At 44.5% G+C, this 16,171-nt stretch overlaps 1 protein-coding gene across 1 annotated transcript in view; it reads right to left on the reverse strand.

Moving 5' to 3' along the window:
• The window catches only part of PCLO (piccolo presynaptic cytomatrix protein), a 1,621,199-nt gene that overhangs the window by 595,745 nt on the left and 1,009,283 nt on the right, over positions 1 to 16,171 (reverse strand). The window lies entirely within an intron of this gene.

Consider the following 16,171-nt stretch of genomic DNA (forward strand, 5'->3'; position numbering starts at 1 on the left):
CATTTTTAAAATTTAAATGAAGAAGGAAAGACCAAACAAAAAAATACTGCTTGTTTTGCTTGTGAGTTAATTGCAGTTTGAGTTACAGTCTTCTACTCTTTGGTGTTCTTGACCTGCTAAGATAATTACAGTAATGTCCGGCACTCTTTAAACCAGAATAAAGATAAACACTGCAGTCCCTTTGAAGAAAAAGTTATTCTCAAAAAGCACGATTCTAAATGAACATTTCATAGTGTCAGAGAGTTGCAAACTAAGGGGCCGATTAGGATGGCGGTTTTTCCGCATCCTCCGGGCCGGCGGAAGTGTCCGCCGGCCTGGAGGATGCGGAAAAACCGCGGCGGAGACTCCAAAGACCCACCGCCAAATTAGGATGGCTGGTGGGTCTGGAATTCCGTCCGCCGCTTTTCCGCCGCGGTCGGCTTCCGACCGCGGCGGAAAAGCTATAACATGGCAGGCGGTGTCTATGAGACACCGTCCGCCATATTATGATGTTGGTGTAAATATGCTTTTCCACGGCGGCTTTTCCGCCATGGAAAAGCATACGGACATTCACTTTGGGGGCCCGTTGCGGGCCCCCTGGGTGAATGGGGGGTGGGGGGTGCACATGGGGGGTACCTATGGTACCCCCCTGCATTTGCGTACACAAAGCAGCAGGCACCGTGCGGTGCCTGCCGCTTTGTGCATGTAAATGCAACACATGCATTTTTAACATTGCGGCGGGTGCAGCTTGAAGCTGCACCCGCCGCAATGTTAAAAATAGAGGATGTGACCGCCACCCTGGCGGTCACATCCTAATTGCCATGGAGGGACCGCCGCTGCCCATGCGGACGGTCCCTCCTACTCAGGGGTGGCGGACGGACGCAAGTCCGTCCGCCATCCTAATCGGCCCCTATGTGTGCACATGTCCCTGTAAATTTATATACTCCTAGGGGCCCAATACGATGTCGGGCGGATTGCCTCCGCCAGGCTGGCGGTAGCCACCGCCAGCCTGGCTGAGGCACTCCGCCGGACACCGTTTCCTGAATTCCCCCCTGCCATATTAGTATGGCGGGGGGACTGCGGCGGACGGAAAGACCGTCCGCTGTTTTTCCGCCCCAGTCGCCTTGCGGCCGGGGCGGAAAAGAAATAATATGGTGGTGGTGTCTAACAGACACCGCCAGCCATATTACGATGGGGGAAACAGATGCCTTTCCGTGGCGGCAATGCCGCCACGGAAAGGCATTCGGTCTTCACTTTGGGAGGAGTGGAGGGTGCACACGGGGGGTACCTGTGGTACCCCTCCGCATTTGCATATGCAATGCGGTAGGCACCGCGCGGTGCCTGCCGCATTGCGTATGCAAATGCATGCAAGCATTCATAGCATTGTGGCGGGCGGTGCAGAGTGCACCGCCCGCCACAATGTTATGAATGAAGGATGCGGCCGCCACTGTGGCGGCCACATCCTAATGCCACCCACAAGACCCCCGCCCTAATGGCGGGCGGTCCCAATCCACGCAAGGATGACGGGCGGACAAAGTCCGCCCGTCATCCTAATGGACCCCCTAGTGTTTGTGGAGAAGGAAGAGCAAATCAACATGCAAACTAACCAAACGGATTGCTTCTACCTCTGCTTCACCATTAACCATGCAACTCAGATGTGCGCTCTAAACTGTTTGCATTGTGAGAAATAATAATTAGCTTGCACAGGTGTTATCCCTTAAGCAAATGTACTTGTAAAGAATTAATTTCTTGGTGCTATGGAGGATAACATAAAGCTACGTTTCATTAAACCTGAAAAGTCTGAAAATATGAAGAAATTCATGAAGTGTCACGTAGTTTTTTTGCAGAGATTGGTGGTAGATGCAACCAGCTCTAATACAAAGAACAACTAAATGACGGTGCAAAAAGAAATATAAAAACGAAGAGGCTTATTTACAAGCTTCTTGCGCCGCCGGCGCGCACTTATAATATGGGAAAAAGTGACGTACCGGGAGCGCAATGGGCTTGTAAAAAAGGTCCCAAAATGGGCACTTTCGCATAGACTAGGAATTGAACACCTGGTTGTTTACCTAATGACATTTCACTGGCATAGATTTGATCTGATTTTCCTTCGGCATTCGCTGGACTATTTATGGGTGAAGACGAGGCAAGGGAGGGTAAAGGAGGGTTCATTTCTATATTGACTATACTAAGTTTGCCTTCGTACCCATTCAACCACTCATCAAATATGCTGGGAAGGAAAAGAAGGAAAACGCCTTTTATGGACAATTTTATACAGAAGGTTTCCCCCAAAACACCCAAAGATGGGTGCCAAGAAGCCTAGGTTTTTCATTGTTTCATTGTGTCCTAGATGCTAGGCTCTTGAGAATGTTGGACAGTCTAAGTCTATGTACTTGTCAATATGTTGATTATTAGTGTTTCCATGTACTCGTCCTGCTGCACAATCTGTAAAGCGCTCTGATACCCTCTGTAGTCATGTTCGCTCTATATAAAACTTTCAAAATAAAATAAATACAAAATTCTTGAAGCATGTTCCAAAAAACATTTACAGATATGAATAATACATTGTTCTTTCACTAAGTTCCACCCTCACCTAGATGGCACCCTCAACTAGATGGCAGAAGAATTCCAATTTCTGAGCTCATGCTTATATTGGCTTACTTATTTTGCAATACAAATAAGACATTATCCATATCTTAAATAGAAAAGCATTTAGAATACCAATTTAATGAATATCTTCAAATATTTAGTCATGTAAACAAATTTATTACTTCTGTTGTGAAAATGTTTAATTTCCTAACTGTGACACCTTGTTTCAGTTTTGTCCTCTGTTAACAAATTCAACACGCTAGTGTTTCCCTAGTTGAGTAGATATTACCAGCTAAAGCAATTACCAGTTTTCCATTGTTGTTATTAAATTTTGATGAGAATCTTTGAGCCTGATGTTCAAATGGCTGGTTGCAAACCATTTCGTGTTTTTCAACACTACTACATATGCCATCTGCACTTCATTTTTCAATGCTGCTGATGTATTAATCCAGTGCATTGCAAAAGCACATTTACAGGAGATTGCAAAACACTGACTTCATAAATATTGAGGCAGGAGGCATTTTGCAACCTCCAGTAAATGCATATGAAGGCCTAGATTTAAGGCTGCGAGGGAAAATGCAGTTTGAAAAGTTGGTGCCACCAGCAGGTCTGATAGATTTTTTTGCAGAAACAACTTGTCAGCGTATTTGTATAGCGCACAACTCACCCAGGAGGGTACCTGGCACTGAAGCAGGAATTGTCAGGGCTGAGCCTCGGTCAGGGCTAGGTGAAGAGCCAGGTCTTCAGTTTTTTGCAGAATTCAGGAGCTGAGGATGTGGCTCTGATGTGGAGGAGCAAGTCATTTTTGAGTTAAAGGTAGGAGAAGGCATGACCACAGGATCTAGTTCTGTATATGTGGGGCATGTGTGAGCGGAGGACTCCAGCTGAGCAGACGTGTCTGGTAGGTTTGTGGAAATGTATGAGGTTGTTGAGTCAGGTGGAACCAATGTTGTGTGAGGCTGTGTGTGTGTGTGAGAAGAGTTTGAAGTGTTTATTTGTGGATTGGGAGCTAGTGGACCTATTCGAGGTGTGGGATGATGTGAATGCTGGGTGATAGTTTGGCGGTTTAGCCTGGAAGGGAGTTTTGCATGGTTTGGAGCACTCTGGTCAGTTGAGCACTGCTTCCAGCATAGAGTGCTTAGATGTAGTATAGGTTGCAGGTCAGGAGGGCTTGGGTGACGGTTCTGTGAGTGTTTATGAGGAGCCATTTGAAGAGCTTCTTGAGCAGCTAGAGTGGGTGGAGGAAGCAAACGGAGAGTCTGCTCATTTTTCCTGTCGAGGGGTGGGTGGAACTTGCATAGTCGCGCTACGCAAAGCTCCGCAAAATGGTAAAAAATCTCCTCGAGCACGCAAAAGTTCCACTGAACACACAGAATTGCTTGTTCCGCCCGTTCACAATGCTTTTTTCCTGTTCGCGAACGCTGTTTGCGTGCTCGGGGAGAAATATCTTGCAAACACGCATTTTGAAAGTGAGAACACGCAAAAAATTCCACAAAGCCGCGGATCACGGAATTACCCATATTCCAAAAATTCCATGAGCGGAACGGAATTTACCGCCCAGGCATAGTCCTGTCATGGTCAGTTGGTTGTCCATTATTAATCTGAGGTTCTTGGCTTGGGTTGCCTGGAGGGGTTTGGGTGCCAGTTTGGAAGGCCCCCGAGTGAAGTACCAGAGAGGGGTGTCTTTTCCAAAGTTTGCTACTTCTGTCTTGTCTATGTTGAGCTTGAGGCAGTTGGTTTTCATCCATCTTGTGACTTTAGTCATGCTGGTGGAGAAATGGGTCTGGGTGTTTAGAGTCTTCTCTGATAGAAAGTGTCTGAGCTATGTGTTATCTGCATAGGACATGATGTTGATTTGGTGGGGCTGGATGATGCTGGTGATTGTGGTTATGTAGGCATTGAACAGAGTGGGTGTGAGTGAGGATCATTGTGGAACTCCACATATGAGATTGACTTAGTCCGAAATGAAGGAGACCAGGTTGAACGACTGGGTGCGGCCTGTCAGAAAGGGGCAAATCCAGTGAAGTGCAGGACCTTGGATGTTGGCTTTATGCAGTTATTTGATAAGGTTAGGGTGACAGATGGTGTTGAAAGCTACAGAAAGATTCAGCAGGACGAGGACGATGGTGTCACTTCTGTCTATGTTTATCCGGATGTCGTTCATGGTGGTGATGTGGGGCGTTTCTTTAAGGTGGTTGTGTCTGAATCGAGATTGAGTGGTTTGAGGGAGTTGGTTGTCAGTGAAGTGGGTGGCTAGGCATTTATCTTCTTTTCAATAACTTTTGTTGGATAGGGGAGATGGGAGCTAGGCCAGTAGTTTGCTAGTGTCTTAGGATCTGCTGAGGGTTTCCTTTGGAGGGGGAATACTATGGCATGTTGCTAGGCAGCCAGGTAGAGGGCTGTGATAATTCAGTCATTCATGATCAGGGTTCAGGCTGCACTAATGGGGACCAGTCCTTTGATGAAGACATGGTGGGGGCATGGGTTCAAGGATGCTCTGGAATGTATGGCCCGCATGGTTGTTGTGTTTTTTTCAGTGATGATAGTGCAACAGGTGGTCAGGGGGGGTCCTCTGGATGTTGATAGACATGGGTTGGAGGGCCACAAGGGTTTAAAGGGTCTGGTTGGGGCTCTAAGTTTTCATAGATGCTTGTGATCTAGTGGCTGATGAATAGGGACAGTTGGGTGCAGAGGGCCTCAGAGGGGCGTTAAGCTGGTGGAGCTTACTAACATATGACAAAAATGTCCTTGACACTGTTGGTGCTGCTTTCAATGCAGCTAGTGAGTGCGGAGCATTTGATGGCCTGATGTGCTGATGGTAGCATCTGAGGGTGGATTTAGGGATGCTCTTGTCAGTGTTGTTCTGACTTTGTTTTATCTCCAAGCCGTCAAGTTAATAATTATTTTTTGTCTGGCTGGAATAGTATTGCCACAAAATGTGTTCTAATTCCATGCAAATGCGCTGGACAATAGTTGGTTCAGTAGTATAGCAAGGCGTGGTTGGAATGCATATGTGGCTTTTCTTGTGTGTGAAAAAGAGATGTCCGTTCAAATTTTGAGAAACACAGCTGCTAAATGAATCTGCAACACTCCTTATATTGCACGAATAAGTTGGAGTGGAGGGGACCAGCAGAACATGAATGCGATAATCGGAAAGTTTGCCCTAGGATCTGCTTAAAATAATTTATTTGTCTAACCATATAATAGCTTATTTGTCTAATCATACATTCATGGGGATTTCCCCTGGTGCCAGACTAGACCCAGAGGTTTTCAATGACGTGCTCTTGGCATTTTGCGGCTCTGCATCAACCTAATTTGAGCCCTAGAGGTGCTTAGGCGAAGCTGCAAATTGTCACCACCCCTGCCTGCTGACGTCAGTTCATTGAATGACCCTTTTAGTGCCCTCAGTCGCAGAGTAGAATTTTTGGTACCAGTGGGCAGATCCCTAAATTCGGACTTTTCTAGACGGTGAAAGGAGACCACTACAGAAAACAGGGTGGTGGGCTTGCAGTGAAAAATCTGTGGTTAGAAAGAGCATCCACCAGAAAGAGCATTATCAAAGGTAAGTAACTGGTTATTTTGATGGATACATTTAACTGCAGATCCTCACCTTTAAAAAGATACCAAAGCAGTACCTTCTGGAGATGGGCTAAAATGGCCTTCCCGTCGGACCCGACTGTCTAGGCAGTAGCGCTCTGTAAACGTGTGCACTGATGCTGACATCATGAAGAGCAAATGCAATGGACAGGCACTTTACATGCCAGCCTGGTGGGAGCAGCCTTGGCCATGGAATGAGCCCTTTGTCCTTCCAGAAGCTGCTTTTTGTCCAATACATAATGCATAGAACTATCCACCTTGACAAAGGCTTTCTTTTTGCACCACTTGACCCTTCTTCATCTTAGAGAACCCCACAAAAAGCACTAATTGTTCACCAGGTGGTCTTTGGTGCAATCAACGCAAAAGGTTAAGGCCCTTTAGGAGTCCTGACAATGGAGAACCTCCTCCTCTATCAAGGGATGAGGCTTGCAAAGGAATGTTGGAAGGGTGATGGACTGACCAACGTGAAAAGGTATCATGACTTTAAGCAAAAAAGCCACTTGGTCTCAACAACAGTTTGTGTGGAAAAAAGGTTGTGTAGGGCCACTGCACTGAGAGAGCCTGGAGCTCACTTATGCAACAAGCTGAAGTGATTGCAATGAGGAAGATGGTTTTGAGAGTCAGAAGATGCGGCCAGCAGCTGTGCATTGGCTCAAAGGGAGAGCATATGAGGAACAACAGGAACAAATGAAGAACCCACAGTGGCATCACAAACAGTTTGGGAGGGAACATGTGAGTCAAAGCTGTAGTGAACCCCATCACAACTGATTTAAGTAAGGCCGGAAAAACTGGTAAATAACCTTTAGTAGTGCCCACTGCAAGACCACAAATGTGTCTTAGCACCCTGCTTAAATAGATTTTGTGGAGGGATGCCTGGCTGCAAGGATGACAACCATAAATCAAACACACCCAAGTGTCGCCACATAATCTCCACGCATGGTGGTGTAGCTTGCCCATGCTGTGACAGAAGATTCACCAGAATTCATAGTCTAATTGGAGGACCAATGCTCATGACTAGAAATTCTTGGCACCACACTATCCCGGCCAAATCCAAAGCTATACCATAACGTGGGCTCAGTCATTCAAGATCTTCCTTAGAACTTGGTGCAGGAGAGGCAATGGTGGAAATGAATACAGGAGTCCCACGCTCCACTCTAGCCTGAATGTGTCTCCTTGTGAGAGCAATCATGGAAACTCCAACATGCACATGTTTTGAAATTAAGCGTTCTTGACAGTGGCAAAAAGATCTAGGCAGGGTTCTCCCTACTTTCACGCTATCATATGCCACCTCAGGATATAATCATCGTTAGTTATCCACCAGGCATCGCAGCCTGAGCTCCACTGCTATGGCATTTAACAATCCCCACAGATGGCTCATGATCAGGGAGATGCCTTGGTGCTTAGGCCAACGCCAGAGGTGCAGCACCCAAGAACCTACTCAGCACTGCTTGCTGCAGTACCACATTGTGGTGGTCTTATCCGTGAGAACATGCACCCGCCTTCCCTTCATGGATGGCAGAGAGGCAGAGAGGCCTTCAACGCCAAGTATGTGGCCCACAACTCCATCAGATTTATGTGGAGTTGGGTTTCCACCAAAAAGTCCCCTAATCTCCACCTCAACCAAATGACCTCTCTAACCCAGCAGGGACACATCCATTGATGTGTCAGCTCTGGGTGGGTGAGGCAGAGGGGTGTGGATTGTCAAGTTGCTGTCTTGCAACCACCCCTGGAGATCCTTTGCATTCTCCTCTGAAATGTGGATGACATCCGACAGGTTTCATGTGTGATGTGCCCACTGAGACTTTAGATGTCAAGGCAGAGGCTGCATACACTTTTGGGTGAAGTGTACAAGCAGGGTGCATGAGGCCAGCAGGCCAAGAAGCCTCAGAGCTGTTCTAGCAGATTTCAATGCTAAAACATCTGGATAATAGGCTGAATGTCCTGGACTCTATGTGATGGAGGAATGAACCTGAACCGCACGATTTCCGGAATGACTCCAATAAAAGGAAACTTCTTTGAAGGAGTCAGATGTGATTTTGGCTCACTGATTGAAAACCTCAAGGATGTCAGGAATTTCACCATCATCTGGAAGTGGTCCATGACTGACTGTGACGAGCCCACCTTCAACAGCCAGTCATCGAGGTATGGAAAATCTGGTATATAAAACCTGGAGACCACCGCCATCACGTTCATGAACTTCTGAGGAGTGCTAGTAAAGCAGAATGGAAGCACAGCACACTGATAATGTCCACACTTGAATCTTATATGTGGATTTCAGAATGAGTCTTTCAATCAACAAGAGAGAGAGGGAGCAAAACACTTTTATACCCCCTATAAATCAATGAGTAACAACAAAAGAGTGATTGTCAGTGTAATCCAAAAGTGGTTACACTAGGCAAAGAGGAGCAGAACTAGTGTTTGTAAAAGGAACCCTCACTCACCGACCTGGTCGGTGACATGCTTCATCATAGGGTTCCACCAGCCATGAATGCTTTGCTAATGGCATATTAAAGCAGAAACATGTTGACCAGTTTTTTATAAATCGGATATTATTAGTTACTTTACAGAACTAACTTACTTCCGTTCACCCCTTTTAATGGTCTTTGGTCAGCCTCTAATAAAGCAGTTAAAGGGCTAGCACCAAACACCTTTTAATCTCACTTTATCACTATCACCTTGCACACATGCCTCTAAAAAGTTGCCTGCTCCGTTGTAAATCAGGCGTAGAAGCACACCAGGGAAGCATTCTGCTTCTCTGGTGGAACCCTATGATGAAGCATGTCACCGACCAGGTCGGTGAGTGAGCGTTCCTTTTACAAACACGGGTTCTGCTCCTCTTCGCCTAGTGTAACCACTTTTGGATTACACTGACAGTCACTCTTTTGTTGTTATTCATTGATTTCAGAATGAGCACATGGAAGTATTCATCCTGCAGGTCCAAAGCAACTATCCATCTTTTTTTGGCATATGTAAATCAAAGTAACAACCCACCCCTATAGCCAAGCAGGGTCCCTCTCAAATGCCCTTTTTTCAGTAAAGCCTGTACCTCTTGCCGCAAAATGAAATGGAGCTCCTCTGAAAGCTTCTCTGATGTGGGAGGAAACTGAGACAGATCGAAAAGAAATGGAAGGGCATTACCATGTGGAACGATCTAGAGACCAATCTGTTGGATGTAATGGCCTGCCAGTCTGGAGGAAAATATCTGATCCTGCCTCTACACTGAGTGGCTGGGTGCTACTATGGTCAAACAAAAGCAGCTTGGAGGTTGATACTGTAGGTGCAGTGGACTTGGTGGAACAGTGGCCCTGGTGGTCTCCGTGAGATCTCCTTGATCTCCATTCCTTCCCACGAAAGGACTGGGGTGACTGCTGTGGTGATAGAGGGGCCTGGCAGTGTCTATATGCCTTATAATGGTAGTACTGATGGGAAAACTGTCAAGAAGGAGTTTAAAGGCCCAATCAATGCCCTGTGGCTCTGCTTTCTTTTCTTTAAATCATTTGAGGGGAGAATCAGCCTTTTTGCCAGCGGAAGGACCCATCAAAGGGCAGATCCATTAGGGATGCCTGCATATCCCCTGAAAAGCCAGTGGATCCCATCCACAGGTGGCGGCAGAGCTCCACACTAGTGCCCAGGGCACAACCCAAGAAGTCAGTAGTATCCAGCCCTACTGATATATTTAGCCGCATTCTGGACATTTTGAATGGTTTGATCCAACGAAGGCTGAAACTCCTCCAAGACAGTCAGGAAGATCTAATTGGCCATGTCCCAAAGGGTGTGCTATAAGGGCCTAAGAGGTAGACCGCATTGGCTGACTTGAAAGCCAAGGTGGCGGGAGAGGAAATACACTTCCTTAATGCCTTAGTCCTTTTTTACTTCTTGGCTGGAGGGGTTGTGGGGAATGCATCAGAATTGACTTTTCTTATGCAAGCTTGGATCACCCAACTGTATGGAGTCAAGTTCTCTGTAAGAAAGCCCAGATCACCCAGTGCCAGTCTGTTGCATGTGGGCTCCTTCCCGTCTACTGGTGGGCAAGAGCAAATGCAAGAGCAAATCTTCACCCAAACACCCACAAGGGTGTCAGTCAGGGCTTCATTTAAATAGAAACAAGGTCTCACATGATGCCGGCCCAGGGAGGAAGACCTAAGTGAGAACATATGTCTTGACTTCAACTGAATCAAGTTGTAGTTCTAGGACCTCAATGCACATCTAATCACTACAGCCAATTATACACTCCCCTCCATTGGGGGTGCAATGGGCAAAGCCAGCCCTGTGTCCGTGGAGGTATCCAGCACAACGGTTATATATATTGCCACTGGGTACGTATAGTTAAGGCCCAATTTTCCATAGGAAAATCATTTTTTGAAACTATGCCACCCTTACACAAATCTTCACAAAACTTTTCCCCCAAAAATTACCCAACTCCTTCCTCAAGTGTTTCGGGGTGCTCCGTCAACTGAAAGCAGAGAAAAAGGGGGGTGGGGGGTTCCAAAACGTATTTTCCCCATGCTGTTTTCCATTAGAAAAACTGAACAGCGAAAAACGGCTGATTCGAATTACACCGAATTTGGCAGAAATCCTACTTCTGGTGATTTGGGTGTAATTAACTCGTGTATGGTTTAATGTCTACTCATTCTCTGTCAATCAGAGTAAATGTAATGTGATATTGCAATAGGAGTACTTGCAATAGTTCCAGGGTGAATTTCAAGTTTGTGTGCTAGACATAAGTAACAGATACGTCTTATGGTTTATAAAGTGCAAGGTACGTTTAAATGCACATTTTTGCTACCGTTTTTGTAGACCCTCAATTGTTGGGTATTGGGACCATACAGCATGACCTCAATGGATTTACTGCTACCTAAAATATTCCAATGCCATTGGGGGATTATTCCCTAGCTCAAAGTGCGTGTGGCATTTGTTTATCAGCTAAAGGAATTACTTTCCATTCTTTTCCACTGTGATTCCAGATTATTAACATGGGTCCCAGATGATAGGTTTTTGCAGACCTCTGTTGTCCTGCCAGACTCTGAACATTAGTTTGCAGATAACAGAACAACGGTAGTTTCATTTATTTAAAACATGCAAAGGACAATTCAATTTAGGAGAAAATAAATAAAGCTTAAACAGAATAGAACACACTCACAGCAACCCAAACCACACTATTTTCTACACGACTTACAAAAACTAAAATTCGATCCTGGTATGGGTAGTGCGGTAAACCTGTACTGAATTACACAACAAAAAGAAATACATGTCAAAAGAGCAAAAGACGACACGATCAAAATCTATCAAGCTAATCATTGGTGACTGCAGGTTTTGATATTAAAGAGTTACATTTTCAAGATAGAGTTATTCAGAGAGCAGTACTAAAACATACTATGTTGTAGAAAAGGCATGTATTGTCTTACCTCACAGGTTGTTGGGAAAAGGTATTCTGGTAGCAAATGTTATTTTAACACACACCTTTTCAGTGCCTACTGTCACCATATCTTTATTGAAAATAAAGTCATCAAATAACTCCTACTCTACCCAGTCGTAATTAAGGTATTTCTACAATGACTCCATGATGGGTATAACCTGTTCTAAAATATGATCCCTGAATGAAAGTCTGTAAATACATTACTATACGTAAAACAAATTTACAAAATGTTATTTTTGGCCGATAACCTACAGGTAGACAAATATTCTTGCGCCTGAAAGGCTGTCAATGTCAGTGAATATATTTTTCAATGTCTCAAAACTCAAGTTCTATTTTCAAGATACAAAAAAGATGCTTTTAACTGGAGTTCATCGGTGCCAAGTGATTTATCGAAAAAGTCAGGAATGTGCAGGAAGAAGTATATCTTAACACCATGCCTTAACTGGTGGTATTCCCACAGATTTCGAGCAGCTTGCTCTCCTCCCCATTCGGAGAATTGGTTTTAGTGATTTTGGTATCAAAATGTTTCCATGGTGAGTGATAGTTATTTGTGTTTTCTGTACACTGCCTAATATTTTGATTTTTGTTGGTTTCTCGTCTTACATTCTACCTTATACAAGCATGAGAAGTACATGATGTTACCTTTAGAGAGTCAGACATATCACATGTGGAGGTGGTGTGCATGTGCAGCTGAAACTGCATGGTGTCACATACCAATGCCGGGGAGTTAGTACCATTTAAAGAGTTTCCAGATCCAGTTTGTTGTCTGAGGTTTTGCAAAAAGTGGGACATCTGTGAGAACATGAAGTGCCCACCAGAAACATTCACCAAAGGTAAAAAGTTTCTTTTCCTGTGCCAGTAGCATTGCACGCCATGTATATTCACAGGAGAAACTATTTGCCAATTGGTGCATCGAAGTTCAACCTTTGGTTGTCTATGTGATAACTGCCCCTCATTAAATTGAAGTAGCACTTTGAGCTAGCAATTACTATGCTTGCTCTAACACATTTTTAATGGGGGGGGGACTCAATAAATTATCATCATAATGCAGATTATACCTTATTGACCTTTAACTCCAGGGTCTTGATTCGAAACTTGGCATGGGGAGGTTCCGTCTCCTTCAGGTCAAATACAAGATGGGGCAAAAGGAAGGATAGCATCCATCAGATGACAGTACCATCTCCACCCCTGCCCAGCAAAATATATGCCTTGTTAGAATGATGTGGTGGTACTTGCTGCCCAAAGCTAACATGACCTGGAATCCTTGGACAGAAGAGTGGTAGTGGGGTTATTTGAAGGAGCACTGACAATTAAGTCAATAGTTCATCTGTATGGTGGGGCAGACTACATTAAAGCTTTTAGAGATTCTCCCTGGTCATTTAGAGTCACTTCACTGCAAGTGTTTGCATTCTTCCCTATTGCATCACTTAAGGGAAGAAGGTGCCCCTAAAGTTGTGTTTAACAGCATGCCTCTCCCTCCTGGTTACTCAGTAAAGAATAACTTCCCCCAGATAGGCCGAATTTCATGTTCTTGGGACATGGGACCGCTCATGGAACATCGAGTTCCACCTATCTGAAGGACAACCCTCAAGAGAAGCTCAAGGTTTGTTAGTTCTAAAAGGTCAGTGAGTCCACAGCAATTCTTCCCTTGCCTGTGGTGCATCACCACTTTGTTTTATAACAAGATGAACTATGAAGGTTTACTGAGTCATCCACCAAGTGGGTTAAACTTGCAGGATGGGACTGCATCCTTATTCTAATGCTAGTGGGGTAATTACCAACTAAGACAACACACTAGAGTTAACAGTTTAGACCCAAGACGTTTGAGTGACTTTGATTGCACCTGAATTAAACACTTCCAGCAATGCTTCACTACATGACATCACAACCGTTCTGAGGAGAAAGGGCTCAATTTTGCAATACCATGCTCTTTAACCACATGAATGCTTATGGTATTCCCCTCCTGTGCTGAGAATTGTATATTCCCTTTATTCATGACGAGCTGGGCTCGTCATGAGCGTGCGAGGAGGCTACCTCATGACGAGCCCAGCTCGTCATGAGCGTCGAAGGGGTTAACCTGAGCCCAACCAGGAATTGCTGATCTTGAAAAACTTTCCCTGGAGATTGATTACACTGTATCACATGTAGTAGTCTACAGGGAAAGCAAATCAATTAGCTATGTCCCTTCTTTCTTTTAGAGCTTAAGTACAAATGTAGTGTCCATGGCAAAACTAACTTGAAATTACTCTATCTCCCCTCTGCAGCAGCCCCAACCATAATACAGTTTTGTCCGATTGACCACAAAGATCAAAAGTGTTCAACGTGTTAAGATCTCAGAAAGTGATAACTCATCTTGTTGCTGCATATTTTCAATACTACTTGCATCCCAATCCTCATGCCTTACTATTTTGCCTAACTGGCTACCTCCACCTCTTTTTATTCAATGATTTATAGAATTACTTTGTTTCATTTACACTGATGATCAGCAACTCACAAGGGAAGCTTTGTGTTCAAATTCATATAAATGTTCTGAACTCTGACCTTACGTAAGTAATTGTACTCTTTACGGTGAGTCTAACATTCGTACGATTCCAGGCTCCTGACATTCTGAACCGCATAACCCTGAACTTGAAGCAAAACATAAAAAATGGATACCTAGGATTAAAATATCCATAAATGAGAAAGGATATGTAAGACTATAAGGCAGAGCTTGAAAGCTGCTACAGTCTTCTAACATGCCCTATAAATATAAACAGTCCTGGTTTAAAGAGAACATTACATGCATCTCTTGGTGCAGTGAAGTTTGAGTGCTTGCGTAATGTATACTGCAGAAGTAATGTGCATTGTCACTTGTTTTGCGATGTGTTAGATTTAAGTACCATAAACTGCTCATATTCTATGCATAGGTATCATAAAGGAAACCATATTCTTTCACAGAAGGGTGAAGCCTCCACATTTGTACTGCACTGCACTCTTCACGCATCAATTGGAAACAATAAACCATACTCTATCATTCACTTTTTTTATGGAATATCCTGCAGCAACCTCTTAACACTGACACTTTGTCCTGATACTGCATGGAACATTTGTCTACATTTTCATACCTCTATGCCAGAAATCAGCAACATTTTACACAACACGATTTCTTGGTCCCTTTGGATAAGGATATATCCCATCCATTGCTGTAGGCACTCAGCACCTCACTGAAGCATTTCCATGGAAATCAGGGCCAGGGTGGAAACTAAAATGTGTCCTCGCAAAAACCTTCAACCCAACTGCAGGTTCAGGAGGCTGCCACCAGGATGTGGCCATGGGCACAATTGTCAGTCCAGCCCTGAAGCAAATGCTTCGACTAGCTGCCAACAGTGGTCCCAGCAAAAGTTCATAGTTCTGCCCGGCATGCTGGTAGGGCACACATGTCGATTGCTTTATAGCAGCTACATATCTTCATTTAATGTTCTACACAAGTGCTTCAAATCAATTTAACATTATGCTTAATTACTGCCATCAAGTACTCAAAGTACTGTGTGTCGGGGGTTATTTTGATACAGATTTGAGTGCAAATGGAAGTTTGGTTCCATAAGCGATTGTAAGATTACACCTTCACATGACTCGAAATGGACTTTGTTGGTAATTTAACGGCCACACATTGCAGAGTGAATTGTGTGGATCTGGGTGCTGCCACTCTCTATGGATCTGAATCTTCAGCCTATCTCTATTTGTGCTGCAGGGATATGAGCTGTAAGAATTAGGTACCAAGCGGTATTAGTGGAACAAAATTGTAGCAATGTAAGACGCTGCTTCTTCACTTTAAAAGAGGAAAGCTTAGTTGGAAGACTGTAGCAAAACTATGCAAATATGTATACATAAATACACGTGGCGACAGAGAGTCTACAGCACTCTGAACTCAACATGGATTGAAATATCCTTCCCTAGTTAAAGTAATCCATGAGAAAGAACCACATCATTTAAAGTACCATGCAAAATATCTAGCTATGTTTTAGTAGTCTTTTGTGATCACTACATCTCACCAAAGTCATTTGCAACCATAAGGAATACAAGAGGTCTGTCAGGCTGCTTTATAAAATAGAAAAGAAAATGTTTTACGTTTTTGGAATACAATCGATGGTGGTCTGTATCGGGGGACAAAGTATCGGAGGTAGGTGCATATAGGGAAGTACACATTTACTATTCCTAACTCCACATCTATGTACTTTGAATATATAAATACATATATATATGCTCAATGTCCTGCATAAGGTTTTCTACTACCCCTGTACTTTTACCAGAATATCCTACAGCATTCTGGGACTTTTAGTATTGATGCATGAGGCATCCTACAACGTGAACTCACATCATCACGAACTGTCGGTTTCCCTGCTCTCGCTTCAATGAAGCAAAGCAGTTTGCAATGGCAGGGTGGGAGCCATGAGGCTCCCGCCCTGCCATTGCAAACAGCAGTGTCCTGGGGGTGGACACCCCGGGACACTGCAGGAGCCGGCCCTGGGGTGTGGTGGTCCCCAGGGCCCTCAAGGGCTCCAGGTGGGGGGCCACGCGATCCCCCTCCCACCTGTTTCAAAGACCATGGGG

Source organism: Lissotriton helveticus, chromosome 1_1 (assembly GCF_964261635.1).
Source record: "Lissotriton helveticus chromosome 1_1, aLisHel1.1, whole genome shotgun sequence".
Lineage (NCBI taxonomy): Eukaryota > Metazoa > Chordata > Amphibia > Caudata > Salamandridae > Lissotriton > Lissotriton helveticus.